Source organism: Bos javanicus, chromosome 28 (genome assembly GCF_032452875.1).
Source record: "Bos javanicus breed banteng chromosome 28, ARS-OSU_banteng_1.0, whole genome shotgun sequence".
Classification (NCBI taxonomy): domain Eukaryota; kingdom Metazoa; phylum Chordata; class Mammalia; order Artiodactyla; family Bovidae; genus Bos; species Bos javanicus.
The window spans coordinates 20,343,780-20,362,403 of NC_083895.1; the positions used below are offsets into that span (position 1 = coordinate 20,343,780).

General features: G+C 41.4%; 2 long non-coding RNA genes across 2 annotated transcripts in view; one reads left to right on the forward strand and one right to left on the reverse strand.

The window, feature by feature from the left end:
• Window positions 1-47: 47 nt before the first annotated feature.
• LOC133240391 (uncharacterized) lies at window positions 48-9,145 on the forward strand. The gene is made up of 3 exons (XR_009734216.1): window positions 48-476; window positions 5,099-5,184; window positions 8,963-9,145. It is a non-coding gene; the product is annotated as an uncharacterized LOC133240391 (long non-coding RNA).
• LOC133240393 (uncharacterized) overlaps window positions 672-18,624 on the reverse strand; it is an 80,988-nt gene continuing 63,035 nt past the window's right edge. The window contains exon 3 of the long non-coding RNA XR_009734218.1: window positions 672-863. This is a non-coding gene — a long non-coding RNA (uncharacterized LOC133240393). The remainder of the gene's footprint in view (window positions 864-18,624) is intronic.

An 18,624-nucleotide genomic window follows, 5' to 3' on the forward strand; every position in this document is an offset into this window, starting at 1 on the left:
CCGCCCCGCGGTGGGCGCCGCTGCCAACCCCGCGGGCGGCCACCGCGCGCCGCCCCGAGGGGGAGCTCCTGGACGTCCGAGTGCGAGTGCCGGGCGAACTGGGCGCAGAGGGCAGGACGCAGGCCGGGGGCTGCTCGGGAAGGGGTGAGCCGCGCAGTCTTCAGCGGCTACCCTTCCCAAAGGAGGAGGCTGAGTGGGGGTCAGATGGGGGATGGGACCCCAGCGAGGAGAGGCGGGCTTGCCCGGCCCGTCAGAGAAGCTCGTTAGAGTAAATGGGAGTGACCGACACTGGAATTATTCGCAGTTTTCCAACAACTCACACCTCCTTATGAGCTGCGCCACGTCAAGCCAGCCTTGCGCCAGGGGTTGGTTGGGGGCAGGGGCAAACAACAGCGGCAAGGAGGCTTTGCAGGCTCCGGGGAAAGGTGCCTGGGGCCAGTCCTGGGAGGCCTTTCCTGAACCTCCGCTGGAAACGGGTCAGTAGATTCTCTCTCTCACTCTCTCTCCCTCTCTCCCTCTGTCCTTCTCTTCCTCTCTCTCCCTCTGCCTCCCTCACCACCTTTTAAGAGTAATAATGGAATAAAGTCCAGGCACACTCATCTCAAGGCAGCCATCCTGAGGATGGGTAATAAATTCGGAAAGCTAAAGTAACTTGCCTAGGTAGCGCAGCTGATAAGTTGTGGTGTCCAAACTTGCAACCGGGTCTTCCGACTCTAAGTACAATGCTCTGGATGCTACATTATTCATATGGGAAAACCCAGTTCCAGAAAGAGAACGGCTCTTCGAGGACTGGGAGCCTGGTTCAGCCCATCAGGAAAGAAACAGGTCACTTTCGACAGCTTCATCTTCTTCCTTTGGCATTTCTGAGGAAAAGAGGAAAGCTGAAGTCAGGGATTTCAAGAACATGGGACAAGGTACTGTCATGGACATACCCCTCTCCCCAGATTGAAGGAAGAATTTGAGTTCTTGGGCTTTCCTAGGCCGTGTTATGAATGAAGTGACCAGGTTCCCACAAAGCTAGCATACTAATAGGCCCTGTAATAAGAGAAGCCAATCCCACAGTATCCTTCCTGGAGTGAAGAAGAAGTGAGAGAGAGGGGGAAAAAAAAGAAAGGTAGAGACAAAATCCTAAAGGTGTTTACAGAGTAAGATATTGTGCCTAGGAAAGGAATAAGGGGGAAGGTGTCAGTTGAATACAGAGATGTACTGTGGTCTCTACTTGTAAGCAGTTGAGTTTATTCTGATCAAAAGCTGAACAAATAAATTCTTTTCTTTAAAATTGTCAAAAAGCTCAAGTAAATGGAATGCTCCAAGATGGATCAGTGTTATTATAAAGAGTAGCAAATTGATGCCAGATTCTGATTTGCTTTGTCCTGATTCCAGACCCAGGGAGTACAAGAGGAAGGAAGCAGAGGCGCCCCTTAGGCCTGCCCTGTGATGGGGCTGAGGAGGAAGGGAGGCACACAGGGTCCTGGCTGGCCCTCGACGTCTACGCACTGAGTGGTTTTCAGCTTTTTTCCACAGTGTGGACTTGAGAATCACTCAATCAGCCATGAGGCATGTCACAAATAACTTGTTAACATTTGTATTTTGATTTATTAAGAAATATTTGTAAACATTTTTATAGGCTATCCCTATTGTCATGTCATTTTCACTCACTTCCATTCTAACACTGACACTGGAGTGAAACAGAATTGCCTTTAATTATGGACACACACAAGGGTGTGAATCCTGAACTCAAAAAGCATAGCTCTGTGAACCTCAGTGATGAACAGACTAATTGCCAACTCTGCCATCCAGCCAAGCCTTTCTTAAAGGTGCCCCTCTGTGCTGAGAAAACTGCTAAGTGCCTTCCTGCATTCAGCATCTCACTATGAATCTGGTAATCTCAGGGACTGTAAGCCAAACCGAGATTATGCCAAAGTTGTTGTGAAGCCTGAGAGAATCTTTGCTTCACACCAGTCCAACGTGTAGCCAAATTCATGTGTCATCGGTACAAACAATCTGGATGGGGAAGTAAGACCCCTATGATCCTGTTTTGTAGTAGCAACAGCACTGGCCTAAGCAGAGGTTCCTTTAAGGTGAACTTTAGACTGAAGCAACTTAGCACGCACGCTTGTCGTTAAGTCAACAGGTATTTCTCTAGCATCTTCTATGTGTCAGGCGGTATGCCAAAGGCTACAGATCCCTAAAACTAAGCCTAGTTCCCAGCCCCTTGGAGCTTGCAGTCAATCACACAGATATACAATTGTAAACAATGACAACGTTTGACCCCAGTGAAGAAAAAAGGACAAAGGATCTGATTCAATCTAGGTCGGCTTCTCTAAGCAGAGATCTGAAGAATGTGCGAGGCTTAGGGGAAGGTCCGTGGATAGAGTATTTCAGGGAGAAAGAGTCAGTATGAAAAAGACCCAGACGTGCAGGGAAGCAAAGTGCATTTGTGGAATAAAGAAAGTTCAACGTGGGTGGAAACCTCCAGGCTGCCTTCCTTGCCTAGTGCACTGGAACGGAGGGTGGCCAATCCAGCCAGGCTCCTTGAAAGTCCCTACCCTTCTCCCACCCTTCAAAAGACTTTAACTTGTATGACTCTCCTTTTCCTCTGCCATTATCTTTTCCGGATAATGACAATGGCATTATACTTTTTACCTTTGAGGTTTTTTTTTTTTTTTTTTTTTTTTTTTACCACTCAGCTTCTGAAGCATGCCAACAAGATTTCATCAAGAAGAGAGAACATATACAGAAATTCTTATTGGCATCAGCATTCTGTTTCAGTGACAGTCTTAATGAAATAACGTTCCTTAGTTGTCTATTTCTCCATACTGAAATGACAGACAATGTGAATTTTGTCCCATTTAAAATGAATAGAGTGGAGAAGTGCAGTCTTTCTAGTAGAAACACATCATGTCAAATCTACAGATCACTTTACCATTGCTGGCAAAGAATAAAAGGTAAATCAGTGCATTATTTATCACCATTATGACAAGCTGCATATCAACCTAGGGTCCAGGTTAATAAGTGATAGTCTGTCAATCTGGTCATTAAGGCTCGAAGCAAAATTTCCATCCCAAGTCACACTTTTTTATGCCTTTAAGTTTAAAATCTTTCAGCTTATATATCTAATTGTACAAAAAATGAAGTTCACTATAGGAAATTCCTGGAATTTTTAAAGAGAAATTTATATTTAATCTTCATCTATAATTTCTGACTCACAGCTTCTAAAACCCTTCTAAAACCCTTGGAAGGGAAATTCCTGGATTTTTTAAGCACATATAACTAGTCTGCTTACATTACCAGGTTACAGGAAGCAATTTTTGTTTTTCCAAATGATGCCAGATGTACTATGGAAGCTTTCTTTCTGCACTGAGAAAAGGACAGGGCAAATCAGTGCATCTAGTTGTCAGAGCAGTTTTCCAGTATTTAAATAAAAAAGAAGGGCTTCCCTGGTGGTCCAGTGGCTAAGACTCTGCACTGCTCCCAACGCAGGGAGCCAAGATATGATCTGGCCAGGGAACTAGGTCTCACATGCTGCCGCTAAGAGTTCGCAGGCTGCAATTAAAGATTCTACATGCTGCAGTAAAGACCTGAAGCAACCAAATAAATTTATTAATTCCTAAAAGGAAAAAAAAAAGAGATAAGGCCCCAAACATTTCATATTTCAACTGAATAATCTTGATATTACAAGCTCTGGAGACCCATCTGGTCTGGGTTCAGATCATAGATCATGGGCTCAAAGTCTAACTCTGACAGTACCCGGCTGTTTGTTCTTAACTAAGTTATATAATTTCTCTGTGCCTCAGTTTCCTCAACTATAAAGTGGACAAAATGATCACGTATATATGTATATATACATATATAAAATATCTCTATATATCATGGGCGTGTGTTCGTGCTATGTGCTAAGTCACTTCAGTCATGTCTGACTCTGTGAGACCCTATGGACTATAGCCCCCCCAGGTTCCTCTGTCCATGGGGATTCTCCAGGCAAGAATCCTGGAGTGGGTTGCCTTGCCCTCCTCCAGGGGATCTTCCCGACCCCAGGATCGAACCCATGTCTCTTATGTCCCCTGCATTGGCAGGTGAGTTCTTTGTCATTGGTGCTGCCTCATGAGTGTACTAAGGATTAAATACAGTGATATATACGAAGCACAGCGCATACTGTTAGCTATTAAATTATCACTATTATGGAACACCCATTTGGCAAACAGACACGGTGCAGTGTTTTTCTCAGTTCACTGCTTTATTCCTCACAACCACCTTGAAAATTAAGGCTATTTATTCCTGTTTTACAGATCAGGGAACTAAGGCTCAGAGGAGATACCTAAATTCACCAAGTAAGGAAGTGGCAGAGCCAGAATATGAACTCTGTTCTCTCCATTGCCAGAGCCCACATCTTTCAAGTATTGATACATCATGTGGTACAGAGCAGCCTACAGATAACTAAGATAAAGCTGATAAAGCATAAGAGTAGCTACACTACAAATATTGATATGTGAGTTGTTGGTAATATTTATTCTTAAATTCTGAGTTTCCACTTCCAAAAATAATGATGAGAAAAGCTAATCCAGAAAGCAGCACAGATTTGCATGGAACTCATAACAACCTCTACCCTTCTGGAAAACGTCATCTAAACTTGGAAAGCCAAGTTCCACATTTCAAAAATTGAATTGACACAACACCCCCCCCTTCTCTCCCAAAAATATCAAAATACATAACAGTAATAGTGTTGCTTTTTCAAGGAAGTTTGGAAATGTGGAATAGAAATTATAGTTTTTGGAAGAGTGGATTAGTGAATGACCTCCAAAATCTGGAGATAGGGCTCGAAAAGAGACATTCTTAGCCTTGCTGTCACCTGTGTAGGGGACCTGCCTGGTGCTGTTGTCTCACTTATTTTCTATGCTGTTACTTTTTCAAATCCTTTATAAATTCCCTGAAGGCAGGGACCTTGAATGGTGTTCTCCTGTCTGTGCTCCAGTAAGCAGAGTTCTGGAGAGAAACTCAAAGTACACCTTCCCAGCAGGGAAAGGGAATGAAACCTGGCCTTCTGAGATTTTCATACTCTGTCTTATCCGAGAACTCCTAAGTAACTATTTCTACCCAGTCCACAGATGTTTTCCCCAGAAGCTGTTGGATTGCAGAATAAAGATATGGACCTCAGAAAACATCCTCTGAAGGGTTTGTCCTCAGGTATGCTCTTTGTTGGAGACTTAAATCATCCAGTTCTGAGCACCACGCTCTAATGTAAGCTTAGGGGGTGCCACTGATGTGGTGGCAGCCAGCCAGCAGTGAGAACCACTTCAGAGACATCTACCCTGAGCCCTGTTCAAGGCATCCGGCCCTCCTTCCTGACTCCTCGCTTCCTCATACAACTGGTCACCGATGCAAAGTAACACAAGTCACTGGTGAATGGAAAGGACTAAGGGCAAGGAACCCCAAGACTCCCTTACCGGTTCTGCCCTTGCCAACTGACTGATGGTTGGTGGTTGATGCTGGGAGAGACCAGCTGAGTGTGCTCCACTCTACCGCTCAAGCCTCTGGTGGCAGCCTTTCCCCATATCTGATGATATGTCTTAACTATGTGCCACAAAGATGTAGAACCATCAGGTCCCCTCATTCCTGCCCAGAATTTTAAATAACAGTCAAAAAGTCCACAATGTTTAAAAAGAGTTTACGTTCGCACTGTTTTGAGTGAGAAAAGTGGTAGGGGTGGAGGGAAAGCATTGGTTAAAGGGGAATGCCAGCAGCTGTGCTGAGTGCAGCACTGTTAGTGGGAAAAGCACCAGACTAGGGTGGGCTCAATGATGTCTCTCCAAAATAATAATATTCTCAATAGTAATAATAATAATTCTTAATATTTATTGAGCATTTGGTCACTCAGATGGTAAAGAATCTGTCCACAATGCAGGAGACACGAGTTTGATCCCTGAATCGGGAAGATTCCCTGGAGAAGGGAATGGCTACCCACTCCAGTATTCTTTCCTGGGAAATCCCTTGGACAGAGGATCCTCTGGGTGGTACCATCCTCTGGGTGGTAAAGAGTCAGATATGACTGGGTGACTAACACTCTCACTTTTCACTTGTAAGGGTACTCAGCACTCTGCTGACTATGTTCCCTTATCTATTAGTCTACCAACCACCCCAGGAAGCAGATATCATTACTCTCTTCACTTTGCAAATGAGGAAACTCAGTCACCAAAGCCCACACCACAGAGCTAATTAAGCAAAAGTGCTAAGACGTGACCCCAAGCAATCTGACTCCAACACTTGGACTGCTAGTACGTACCTTAGCCCGTGAACTAGGCAAGCCACTTAACTTCTCTGCACTTGTTAACACTGGGACTGGACTTGTCTTCCTCAACTGCCCTCAGCCAGAGAATTGTGGTCAATCAAAGGAAAAGGACTAAAGATGTGTTCTCAAAAGCGGAACATTCACTTCACATCTAATTGTTGCCTCCCCGGGTGATAGTTTGGGATGCTGGAGCTTCAGTTGTCAGAGATGAATATAGATCAGGATGTAATAGAAGGTGATGTTTGTGATTCCAGGTATTGAACTGAATTTCTAACCTTTTTGCTTGCTGACTAGTCCTAAAGCCCTTCAAAGAGGTCTCTTTATCCCTCCTCACATTGAAGGGTGGTCCAGACCCGTGTTCTCCTTTTCATCTGGAGATGGGGTTGGAGAAGGAGTCTACTGGCATACTGGGGCCTTTGGAAAAAGTCCTTGCTTGGCAGTTCTGCTTCTACTTCTCCTGCTAATAATAGGCCTAGACACGGGGTCACACTCCTTCCTGGATCCTAATAATTAACTAGAAAGCATGTTTCTGCTCAAAAGCTGTTGTACCTGAGAGAATATTGTGGTCACAATGCATTCACCACTGGGTAGCGGAACAATTCCAATCAATGGCCTTGTAAGCATACAATCAGAGCCTCCCCAGGGATCTGGCAACTCCCAGCCTTTTCAAATTTGAAAGATTGCTTTTTTAAAAATATGATTATTTAATCAACAGCCCGTGGAAACTTCAAAAAGAGGAAAATGAAAACAATTTAGATTCTTTCTTCTCTCTGTTTGGCTTTTATGAAACAAACAACACCAAAGACATGACCAGGTTGACCACTTTAGTCCCTTCATCTGTTACTCAGAAATCTTGGGAATGGAAGCCGCTTTAAAAGGAGGCCTATTTCCTTGCTTTTCCTGCATTTCGGGCTTGCCATCAAAAACTCTCTCCTATAATAGTAACTTAGATGGAATGTTACCCCTGAAATGAAAAACAGTATCTGGAATCCCAATATGTAGATATCCTAGGTAAAAGCTGGGTAGTTCCAGTTGAGCCAGAGTGGGCTTGACTTCATCCACTCTGTGCAAAATCTCTGGGCTTGGAAGCCACTGCTCTGAATGTACAAAGCCAGCCCACAATGTTCTGTGGCTGGGGCTGGTTTAGACAGGTGAAGCAGAGAGCAAACGAATGTATAGGGATGGACCTGTGTTGCTTTCAAATATCGGGACAAGTTCATGGTGTTTTGTTAATCCATTCAGTGAATATTTATTAAGTACTTTGTATATACCAGGTACTATGCTAGGTGCTTGGGATGTATCAGTGAACAGAATTCCCTGTCTTTATGTAGCTTACAGCCTGAAAATTCCTATGAATTTAATTCCATGAACTAAAAAAAAAAAAAAAAGGAAAGGAAACCTCTGTAGTTTCTTCCCTGTCTTCAGCCAGAAATATGCTTAGGCCACCCATACCCAGGTACAAATCTCTCCTAAGGTCACTAGAGAAAGAATACCAAACGTGCTTTAGTAACACATTCTGGTGTTTAATATCCTTGAAAGACATTTTTCAGAGATAGAAAACACCCCCTTTTGATTATGTAATTTATTTTATTTTCTCCTCTGGAGGCATGAAAGAAATTAGTCATGATAGTCTGAGCAGAACCTGTCACAGGCTGAACTATAGCTCTCAACCTTTTCTGTTTCCCATGGAAAAATCTCCATTTCTATAGCCTATCCTTAGAATTGTTGCCTTTTGATCCTTTCACCATCCACCTCAACTCCGATAAATTTCCTAATTCCTCAAACTTCCCAGTGATCATAAAGCCTAACAAGACATTTTATTTGGTACTCTACCCTTTCCAAGCCCTTTTCATAAATGTTACTTCCTTTAGGCCTTGAAATACAACCCCATGATGTTGGCAAGGCCACATTCTCTTCTTTATTGTCCACAGAAGCCAAGTGAGACCCGGAGAGGCTCAATGACTTACCTAAGGTCACACAGGTAATAAGGAAGCAGAGCCAGCATTCCTAGCCAAGTCTCCTGGTGCTGATGTTGGGAGCTCTGTCTATTGCAAGCCTCAACTCCTGGTTGGGTAGGCCCAGGCATGTGAACACTTGTGAAATCCCTGAGACACTTTTATGGCTGGTGGCCAGGTAACATTTAGGTCATATCTCTGTTCCCCAGGTGTGTACTGACCCTGTTCTGTTCCTCCATGCCATTTTATCCCCAGTGGGTGAAGACTGGTAGCATGAAGTTCAACATCAACAACCAGATCCTAGGCTTCCAGGTCACGGAAGGCAGTTTTGGGTCCAGCCCCTGTAGTCCTCATCTGTCTCATTTCTGTGAGATTGGCAACTGACTCACTGATTACCACTCTCCGGATTATCAGCCTGTGGTGCAATCAGAAGAGATTCTCATCTCTGTGGGATGGCTAAGTGTGGTTGGGTATGTCTTACTGGGGTGACCAGCCTGACCAGGGGAGGAGACAAATTTACCAGCTTCATCAAAAGAAGGCTTTGATGGTTTTTTTTTTTTTTCCCCCCAAACTTAGCTAACCTGTGTCACAGTCTGCTGAGAGATGATTGCAATAGTATTTTTAGGTAAAATCTTTTATGTTTGTGGCTAAAATTTGGCCCATTTCAACTTGTTTGTCCAATGCCTGACACTGCTTTCCCCTCTTGTTTCTTGCCCTGAAGGGTTGCAAGGGAGTCAATACATTTGGAAGGAGCTGACTTGAAGACCCAGAAACTGGCCAGTAACTCTGCTGGTCCATCTTTGGATCTGGTCATCAGAATCCTAGTTCCAAGAATCTGTACTAAAACAATAACAACAACAAAGAAAATGCCCTTTCAAAAAGCTAAATTTGACAAGAATCTGATTGCCTGTTATGCTAAGTTATGCTAAGTCACTTCAGTCGTGTGCGACTCTGTGCGACCCCACAGACGGCAGCCCACCAGGCTCCTCCGTCCCTGGGATTCTCCAGGCAAGAACACTGGAGTGGGTTGCCATTTCCTTCTCCAATGCGTGAAAGTGAAAAGTGAAAGTGAAGTCGATCAGTCGTGTCCGACCCCTAGCGACCCCATGGACTGCAGCCTACCAGGCTCCTCCATCCACGGGATTTTCCAGGCAAGAGTACTGGAGTGGGGTGCCATTGCCTTCTCCGATTGCCTGTTACAATTTGTAAAAATCCCTACTCCTTACCACCCACCATATGCCCTTGCATGACTTGGCCTTGACCTCCCCTTTAATCACAGCTCTTTCCTCTTTCCCCAGGCTCACTAAATTCAGTCCCCTCTTCAGCAGCTTAGGCTCCTTCCCATCTCAAGAACCTGTGTGCTCCTCCCTTCATCCAGAATGGTTCCTGCCCTGACGCTTTGATCACCCCACATCTAGTTCTTCTGCTATAAACTAAATTTTTGTGCCCCCTCCATCCAAATTCAGATGTTGAAACTCAATACTCAAAGTGATGGTATTAAGAGGCGAGGGCTTTGAGTGGGGCTTAGGTCATGAAGGCAGAGTCCTCATGAATGGAATTAGTGCTCTTATAAAAGAAACCCCAGAGAGCTCCCTTGCCCCACTTCCACCTCGTCAGGACACTGAAAAGATACACCATCTGTAAGTCAGAAAGTGGGCTTTTGGGGAGGGACAAACTGGGAGATTGGAACTGACATATACACACTACTATGCATAAAATAGATAAATAATAAGGACCTACAGGTTACCACAGGGAACCCTGCTCAATGATCTGTGGGGACGTAAATGGGCAGGAAATCTAAAAAACAGTGGATATATATATACATGTAACTGACTCATTTTGCTGTACAGCAGAAATGAACACAACGTTGTAAAGCAACTATATTCCAGTAAAAATTAATAATATTAATAAAAGAAAGTGGGCTTTCACCAGAGACTGAATGTGTAGGCACCTTGATCACGCACTTCCTAGCCTCTAGTACTGTGACAAAAAAATTTCTGTTGTTTATCAACTACACAGTTTATGGTATTCTGTTAAAGTGCCCAAAAGGCATCTTATTCAGATCTCAGCACAAGCCTTCCCTTCCTGGCCTTCTCCACCCTTCCGCAGTCATCCTGTCCATTACTGTGCACTGTTCTTGGTGCTGAACACACATGAGGGTAAGGACCACACATTTTTTGACCATCACCGTGTGCCTGGAGAATCCCAGGGACGGGGGAGCCTGGTGGGCTGCCGTCTATGGGGTCACACAGAGTCAGACAGGACTGAAGTGACTTAGCTGTAGCAGCAGTGTGCCCAAAACCAAGAACAGTGCTAGCACAGAGGAATGTGAAATAAGCACTTGCTGAATGAATGCATGAATAAGCAACGAGCAGTAGGGTTTGGGATCCACTGCCTAGAACAGTCCCTTTCCCCTCCCTGAGTGACAGTTGCCTCTTTTGTAAAAAGAGAGTATTAGCTTATGTGACGTCTAAGGCCCCATGCAGCTTTGGCTTTATGGGGAGCCCGAGGGCTACAGCCTCAACGTCACTCCATACTGGACTGTGCTTTTCTAGGGAATGCAGCATCTCAAATCATGACAGAGCAAAGCAGATTAGGCCCATAAAAGAGGCCTCCCTCTTTCTACAGAGAAAAAAAATCAGGCTCTGCTCTTCCTAGGAAAAGGTCAGATAATTCTGATGGGAATTGTTTTCCATGAAACCTGTTTTCTTGTTTGTTTTTCTGGTTATGCTACTTGACTTGTGGATTCTTAGTTTCCCAACCAGGGATGGAACCCATGCGCCCAGCACTGAAAGCTCAGAGTCCTAACAGTCCTAACCACTGGACTGCCAGGGATTTTCCTCTATAAAATCTTTTTGATTGAATCTTATTGCCTTGCTCATGCCAAGGCAATTGCAAATGGATGGAACAAATCATTTTTCAGATATATACATGAGATATGCTTAGAAATAGGCTTAACTGAGTTGCAACTACTGGGATCTTTTTTTAACTTTTGTAAATAATGGTGATTTATCTTTTTGCAGTCTTCAGGTATGATCTTAGGATTCCACAAACTCTTTCAAATGGCTGTCCTGTTAAAATGATATATAATAAAATGCAAAGGAGACAGTTAATAAGAGGAAAAGAAATAATTTTCTATCCAGAGTCCAGAAACTTAAAGCTACCTGTGTTCTTTGGTCCAAGGTACTTAGGGCTGCGTGTTGTTTTTGAATGAATACTGCTAAATTTCAATAAGTAAATACCATTATTATCAACATTTGGCTTTGAATTCACTAATGGCACTCTTGTCGGATTACTTTCATTTCAATAACGTATTTTAATTTGGGCTATAGAAATGAAACTACAGTTTACATACTTTTCTTTAAAATCAAGAATAAGTCAATCAAGAATAGGTTGGCCTAATTGGGACCTGGTTATTTAAACACATCACAAATTTTTAAAAATGAATTTGCAAAGAAAGAAGTCAATTTTTTTTATCACCATGTTCCAAAAGAATCAGAAATGTTAGAAATGAACAATACCAGACAGTTTTACAAATGTCATCTGTTAGAATCGGGGGGCCAGGGACTTCCGTGAAGGTCCAATGGTTAAGACTTTGTAGCCCAGTGTAGGGGGTGCTGGTTTTATCCCTGGTCAGGGTGCTAAAACTCCCACATGCCTTGGGGCCAAAACATACAGCAGAAGAAACACTGTAACAAATTCAACAAAGACTTAAAAAAAAAATCCACATCAAAAAATCTTAAAGTAAAAAAAAAGAAATGGCGGGGGAGGGGCAAAGAGAAGGAGAAAAAAAAAAGAATTGGGGGGTAGTGCTGGCAAAATAATCCACTAAATATTTTTGAGACCTAATGTGTGCTCCACCCTGTACCAGAGGTTACAGAGAATGGAATATGAATTAGATGGTTTCCTATCTCTTGAAACCTCCAAGAAAAGAGGTAAGGCAAGTGCACAAAGAAAAAGGTTACAAGGTGGTCATGATAGGTATGATCAAACAAGTGTTGTAAATGCTGAAAAATGTTGCTCTGCAGTCCCAAGAAGAGGAAGGACAGTCATGGGTGTGGTACTGGGGATCAGATGAGGCAGAACACTTGAAAATCACTCATTTTCCAGATTTGACCCTGTCCTTCATAGCTTGGTACACCTTTCTACCCTACACCTAGCACTGTGTTGTGGCTGTGAGGAATGACTAATAAACACTGACAGATCAATCAATTGATTGATACTCAATATAAAACAAAGGAAATATAGTCCAAACATTTGCTCTAGCAGTCAATTGGTAGAATTAGTGGGTCCTGGGGACTTACTCAAGATGAATAAAATATTTGGCTACTGTAGTTGTAGACCTATAAACAGAAATTCTGTACGTATTTATCTCTCTTTTTTTTTTTTCTTTTTTTTGTTTTTCCTTAACCACCCCCACCCTCCCCCTCCTCCTTCCCCCGCTCCCCGCTCCCTGCTCCCCGCCCACCGGGCCCCGGGCCATATTTATCATCTTCAGTTTTCTGAGCAAAGATTATTGAACCAAATCAAGGAAGGAAAAAAAAATATGCATTTGTGCAGTCTACTAAAGATGAAGGAGGTTGCATTTAGCAGCAGCTAAATTTTCTTTTCCATCAGAATACACTGAGAATTACTTCACAGATGCTTCATCAAAAAGTGGTTCTGTGGCTCTGTGAGGGGAGAAAGTGGGTCCTGAATTGTGCTGGCTTGGTTTTATAAAGTGGATGTGAAAGTGAAAGTCGCTCAGTCATATCCGACTCTTTGCAACCCCATGGACTATACAGTTCATGGAATTCACCAGGCCAGAATACTGGAGTGGGTAGCCTTTCCCTTCTCCAGGGGATCTTCCCAACCCAGGGATTGAACCCAGGCCTCCCGCATTGCAGGCAGATTCTTTACCAGCTGAGCCACCAGGGAAGCCCTTATAAAGTGGATAGATAGAAGTAAAAGTTGAGCGTCATGCACAGGGCTGGCAGTCTAGAAGATCCTTCCCCTAAAGGATATGCCAGGCCCCTAGGGTTTCCCCTAAGAAGGAAAAGACAGGGTTTCCCCACCCACCCCAAGCCCTGGTCCCTGGACTCTCCACAGTTGCTCCCCCATCAGCTGATCAGTTTTGATCTGCAGACAGCTGTGCAGACAGCTCCCCTGGGATCCAGAGGCCCTGTTAGAAAGGAACCATGAGGAATCTTCAACATGTGCATTCTAGTTTGTTACCTCTGCTTGCACCTCCACAGGGCTCCTGGTTGGAATAGGAATCTAGAAGGAGCTACAGTTGCTGAGTTTGGAGAGTCAGGAGAAACCCCATTTTGTGACAGGGGGTCTTTGGCATGAGGCTGAGGAACCAGAAATCAGAAACTTGGGGGACACAGTGACTTGGCCTCTACCCTACCCTGCCTTTTACTCTGCCTCAGTGAGAACTAGGGGATGTTTAGCAATGAGAGTCTCATGATAAGGCAGTTGACAGGAAAGAAAAAAACAGAGACCGTGGATTTTAAAGTTTCCATTTGGAGTAAATTTTCAAAATGGAAAATTGATTATTTAAATATCAATGAATTTTTTTTTAAAGCAGGGACTTTTGTTGGTTCTGTCTCAGTGATTTTAATTAACTTTCAGAAGTCTATAGCAATAAAAGTTACCCATGATGCTATTATAGATAAAAATGTGATGGGCATAGATAAAATTACATGTTAATTGGCATAACTACCCAGTTAATATTTTAAGATTTGTTATTTACATTTCTTTGCTTTTGCTTTATTTTACATTGTAGTTCAATATGAAGATTAAGAGAAAGAACTTTCTCTTCATCTGCACTGAGTTATTTTTCACTTTGAGTTTGCTAGTTATTAGTCAGAGATGATAATAATAATTTTTCTTAAAGTGCAGGCTGCAGCCGAGAATTTCCAAATTGCTATGAGTCACCTCTGGAGCAGACAAGTCATTTATCCCCAAACCTCAGACTCAGACGTTGTGCCAGGAAGGGGATCCAGGATTCCCCACCTTTAAAACCATGACCCCTCACCATGTGGGATGGCTCTCCTTGGCTAGTCAGTGTGAGTGGCTGGGTCCCTTCAAGCAAGCCTCTGAGAAGTTTGTAATTTTCATGTTCCTTAAACCAATAACTTCTGTGTTCACTACCTCAGCATCACTGGACACATGATGCCCTAAACCTATGTCCAACTGCCAAACAGTGACAGACATTCATCAGCTGCACAGGAAAATCTGTATAGGTTACTGTGCCAAAAATGCCCAGTGTAAGGGCTTGGAGCATTAAGAGATCCTGCTTGTAGTCTTTGTTCTGCCAATAGCATTTAAGTCAAGGAATCTCAGTGTGGCTCAGTGCTAGGTCACTCAAACTTCAGTCATTTTTATTTTATTCTGCACTATTATTTACTTTTACTTTTTGTTAAATGATTTACTTTAATAAATAAATATATTGTTAAATATATTGTTAAAAGAAAACCTTATATTTACTATTGCAAAATAGAAACTTGTATTATTTAGTATAAATTTTTTTAGAAATCATAAGAACAAATATATTGGGGTTTCCAGCCAACACAGTGAAGTGGCTTTTGAAGTTCAGCTTCTGGGAATATAAAGGATTAAGTATGCGGAACAGGAACTGGCTCTCTGCTTAAAACCCAGGGCTGAGAAAGGCTCTTCACTACTATTTTATATAATGTGTATCTTAAAAAAAAAAAATTGCTAACCCACTGTCTGACCCACATACTTAAGTATGTAAAGATAGATACAGTTTAAGAAATAGAACTTTAATGAAGCCACCAGCAAATTAGTGAATGAAATACAGTAGGAAGAGAGAAAAAAATAACTGATCAGAAGTCTTAGAAATGAAAAATATGCTAGTGAAAGTTATAAAACAATAAAATAAAAACCAGGGCTAGAGATAATCAGAGAGAGTGTTATTAAAGGGGAACATGTTGGGTTGGCCACAAAGTTCATTTGGGTTTTTCATAACACCTTACGGAAAATCCTGAATGAACTTTTTGGCTAACCCAATGCTACTGAAGAATTCAGCAGAACACAGCACAGACAAAAAAGATGAAGAAGATATAGAAAAAAAGAGGACAAAACAGAAGGAAAAAGGAGGCTCGCATGAGGGATAGATTGAGACTCTTCAACAAACTGTTCATAAGTCCCATTAGAAAAGAATGAAAAGAATAATGGAGAAGCATTATATGAAGAGATAATATTAACAAATTTTAGCAAGACAACATAAGATCAAAAGTGTATTGCAGAGTACCCATAACACCCAGATCTTGGTTTCTGTTACCATTCTCCAATAAAAGGAACCAGGGCTCCTTAATGAAATTACTGATTCCAAGACTGCAGCAGGAAAGACACAAGATAAGCATGGAGTATCTTATAGTTTGAGAAAGTAAGAAAATAATAAAACAACAGCAACAAAAATATATTGATGGAAGTATATCAAAGGGATATACAGGGAGCCAACTGAAAGAGCCACTTCCAAGGGCCAAAGCTGGTACAGCTCAAAGAACAAAATAAATGATTGATTTATAATGCAAAGTTTAAAAATACATGTGAGTTGAATAAATTATTGAATAAATAAACCGATGGGGGAGAATAGACAAATCTCACATGCAGAAGAATTCCAAATACTTTAGGTGGATACTTTGCCCCGGGAGGTGGAACGTAACTCATTACTTAGGGTGGGCTGCACATAGAGGCTTCCTTCCAAAGAGAACAGTGTGGAAAGGAGGAAGGAAGAAAGAGTAACCTTACAAGGGAGAAACCTGCAAACACTTCCTCAAGTCAGCTAATCAAGGTTACTATATCAACAGTGATTAAGTCATGTTGGTGGTATGTACCTTCAATATGATATGATGAGAATAGCACTTTATCTGTGTGATCTTCTTCCAAAAAAATTACATTACTCCAGGCTAATTATGAAGAAAACATCAGATTAATCCTTTCTGAGGTCCACTCTACAAAATACTTGACAAGTAATCTTCAGAACTGTCAAAGTTATCAAAAATGAGACAAATCTGAGATTGTTACAACCAAAAGAAATCTAAGGAGACAGTTGACTAAATGTAATGTGGTATCCTGGAACAGAGAAAAAAAGGATATTAGGGGAAATCTGAGAAAATCTGAATTAGGTATGGATTTTAGATAATACTAATAATATGCCAATACTGGTTTATTGCTGGGGACAAATGAACCCTAATAATGTAAGATAGTCATTATTCATTAAATTATACTGGATATGGGGTATATGGAAATTATATTATCTTCTCAATAACTCTGTAAATAAAAAACTTTTAAAATTAAAAGTTTTTTTTTTTTTTTTTAAGTATTAGTGGCCAAGTACAAGGATAAGTGAAAGTGAAAGTGAAGTTGTTCAGTCGTGTCTGACTCTTTGCGACCCCATGGGCTGTAGGCCACCAGGCTCCTCCATTCTTGGGATTCTCCAGGCAAGAGTACTGGAGTGGGTTGCCATTTCCTTCTCCAGGGATTCTTCCTGACCCAGGGATCAAACCCAGGTCTCCTGCACTGCAGGCAGACACTTTACCCTCTGAGCCATAAGTTCCCATGAAATAAAACTTGTAGAACATCAAGGATAATGAGACCATCCCAACAGCAACCAAAGTAAAAAGATTACCTATACCTGTAAGTGAGTTACAATAAAACTTACTTTAATCAACAGTAACAGAAGCCACACAACCATGGAGATAAATCTTAAAAGTGCTGATGGAAAACAAAATAACTTAAAATTTTATACCCATATAAGTCATTATCAGAGGATGGGAAAAATTAAGCCATTTTCAACACAGTATTTACTATTTACATACTTTAATTAAAATAATAAAAGATGCATTCCATAAAAGATAATTTTGAAGAAAAATTTATGTTGAGAATCTGCATTTCCAGATAGCAAAATTTATTATATTAATAAAACTGTGCTATGTTAAAAAAAAAAAAAAAGAAAGAAAAACAGTGGTATTGGTAGAAAGATGGGCAAACAGATCAATGGAACAGAACAGGATCTAAAAACACATTCGCATATGACTAAGGCATCACTGCAATATAATGGGAAAATGATAGTCTTCAATTAGTGGTGCTAGATCAATTAGTTATCATATGTCAAAAAGGAACTGTGACTCTATTTCACACCATATACAAAGGTCAATTCAAAATGGATATTTAGAACTAAACGTGAAAGGTAAAACATTAAAGGTAACAAGCAATTTTTTAATGAACTTGGGGTGGGCACAGAATTCTTATATAATCCATAAAAGCACTAACCTCAAAGGAAAAATATTGATTATTTTGACTCTGTTAAAATGATGGTATTCCCATCTCTTTAAGAATTTTCCACAGTTTATTGTGATCCACAGAGTCAAAGGCTTTGGCATAGTCAATAAAACTTGTGTTTCTCAAGGACACTTTAAGAGACTGAAAAGATGGGGCCACAGAGTGGAAGAAGATATCTGTCATACATATATCTAACAAAAGACTTGCATTTATCTTGTTAAAAACCATGTTATTTTCTAGTGGAAAATAGAACATCAAACCACTCATCACAATAAAGTTTAATGAACACTAAGACACAGGAAGTTCCAGGGTACTTTGGGAATCAGTAATCTAATTAATTCCTGGCATGGCAAATCCCTTCTAAATCCTCTTGTGTTTATATGTTAGAGTAGCGCAGAGTTTGGGTGATCAATGAGCATTCCACATATCCACCTCATGAGAGAAACTATCTCTAGTTGTTCAATGGCTATTAACCACTTATTAATAAGTTAACCACTTATTAATAAGTTAACCACTTATTCAATTGTTGTCTTAACCAGATAGCCTGGCAACAAATTGGACGAGGACCTACCAAAAGTATCTGTCTTATGCAGTGATTGTCATGTCCTTGGTACCCTGAGAGAGAAAAAGAGAGGGAAATGGAGCTGAGGATTCAAATAGAAATACTCTAGAAAAAAAGACTTAAAGGAAATCCACCAAAATGCCACCTCTAGGTAACTTGATTGCTTAAACTCAGATAGAGATAGGTGATGTTATTTTATTTTTGAGTTTTTATATTTTCCACGTTTTCCACAGTGGATAATGTGTTACATTTGCATTTTACAAATTTTTGGTACTTGTTAATGTTTCGCATAGAGTAGGTTTTGAAGTTCCAGACCAATTGTATAGTGACAGCAACTTGTAGAAAAGATAAACTAATTAGTTAAAGAGATTTAGAATCTTTCTGACTACAGGAACCAAGATGCTACACCCAGTTTTTTCTTAAAAATTGTGGTGTGTGTGTGTGAAGTCACGTTAGTCATGTCTGACTCTTTGTGACCTTATGGACCACAGCTCTCTAAGCTCCTGTGTCCATGGGATTCTCCAGGCAAG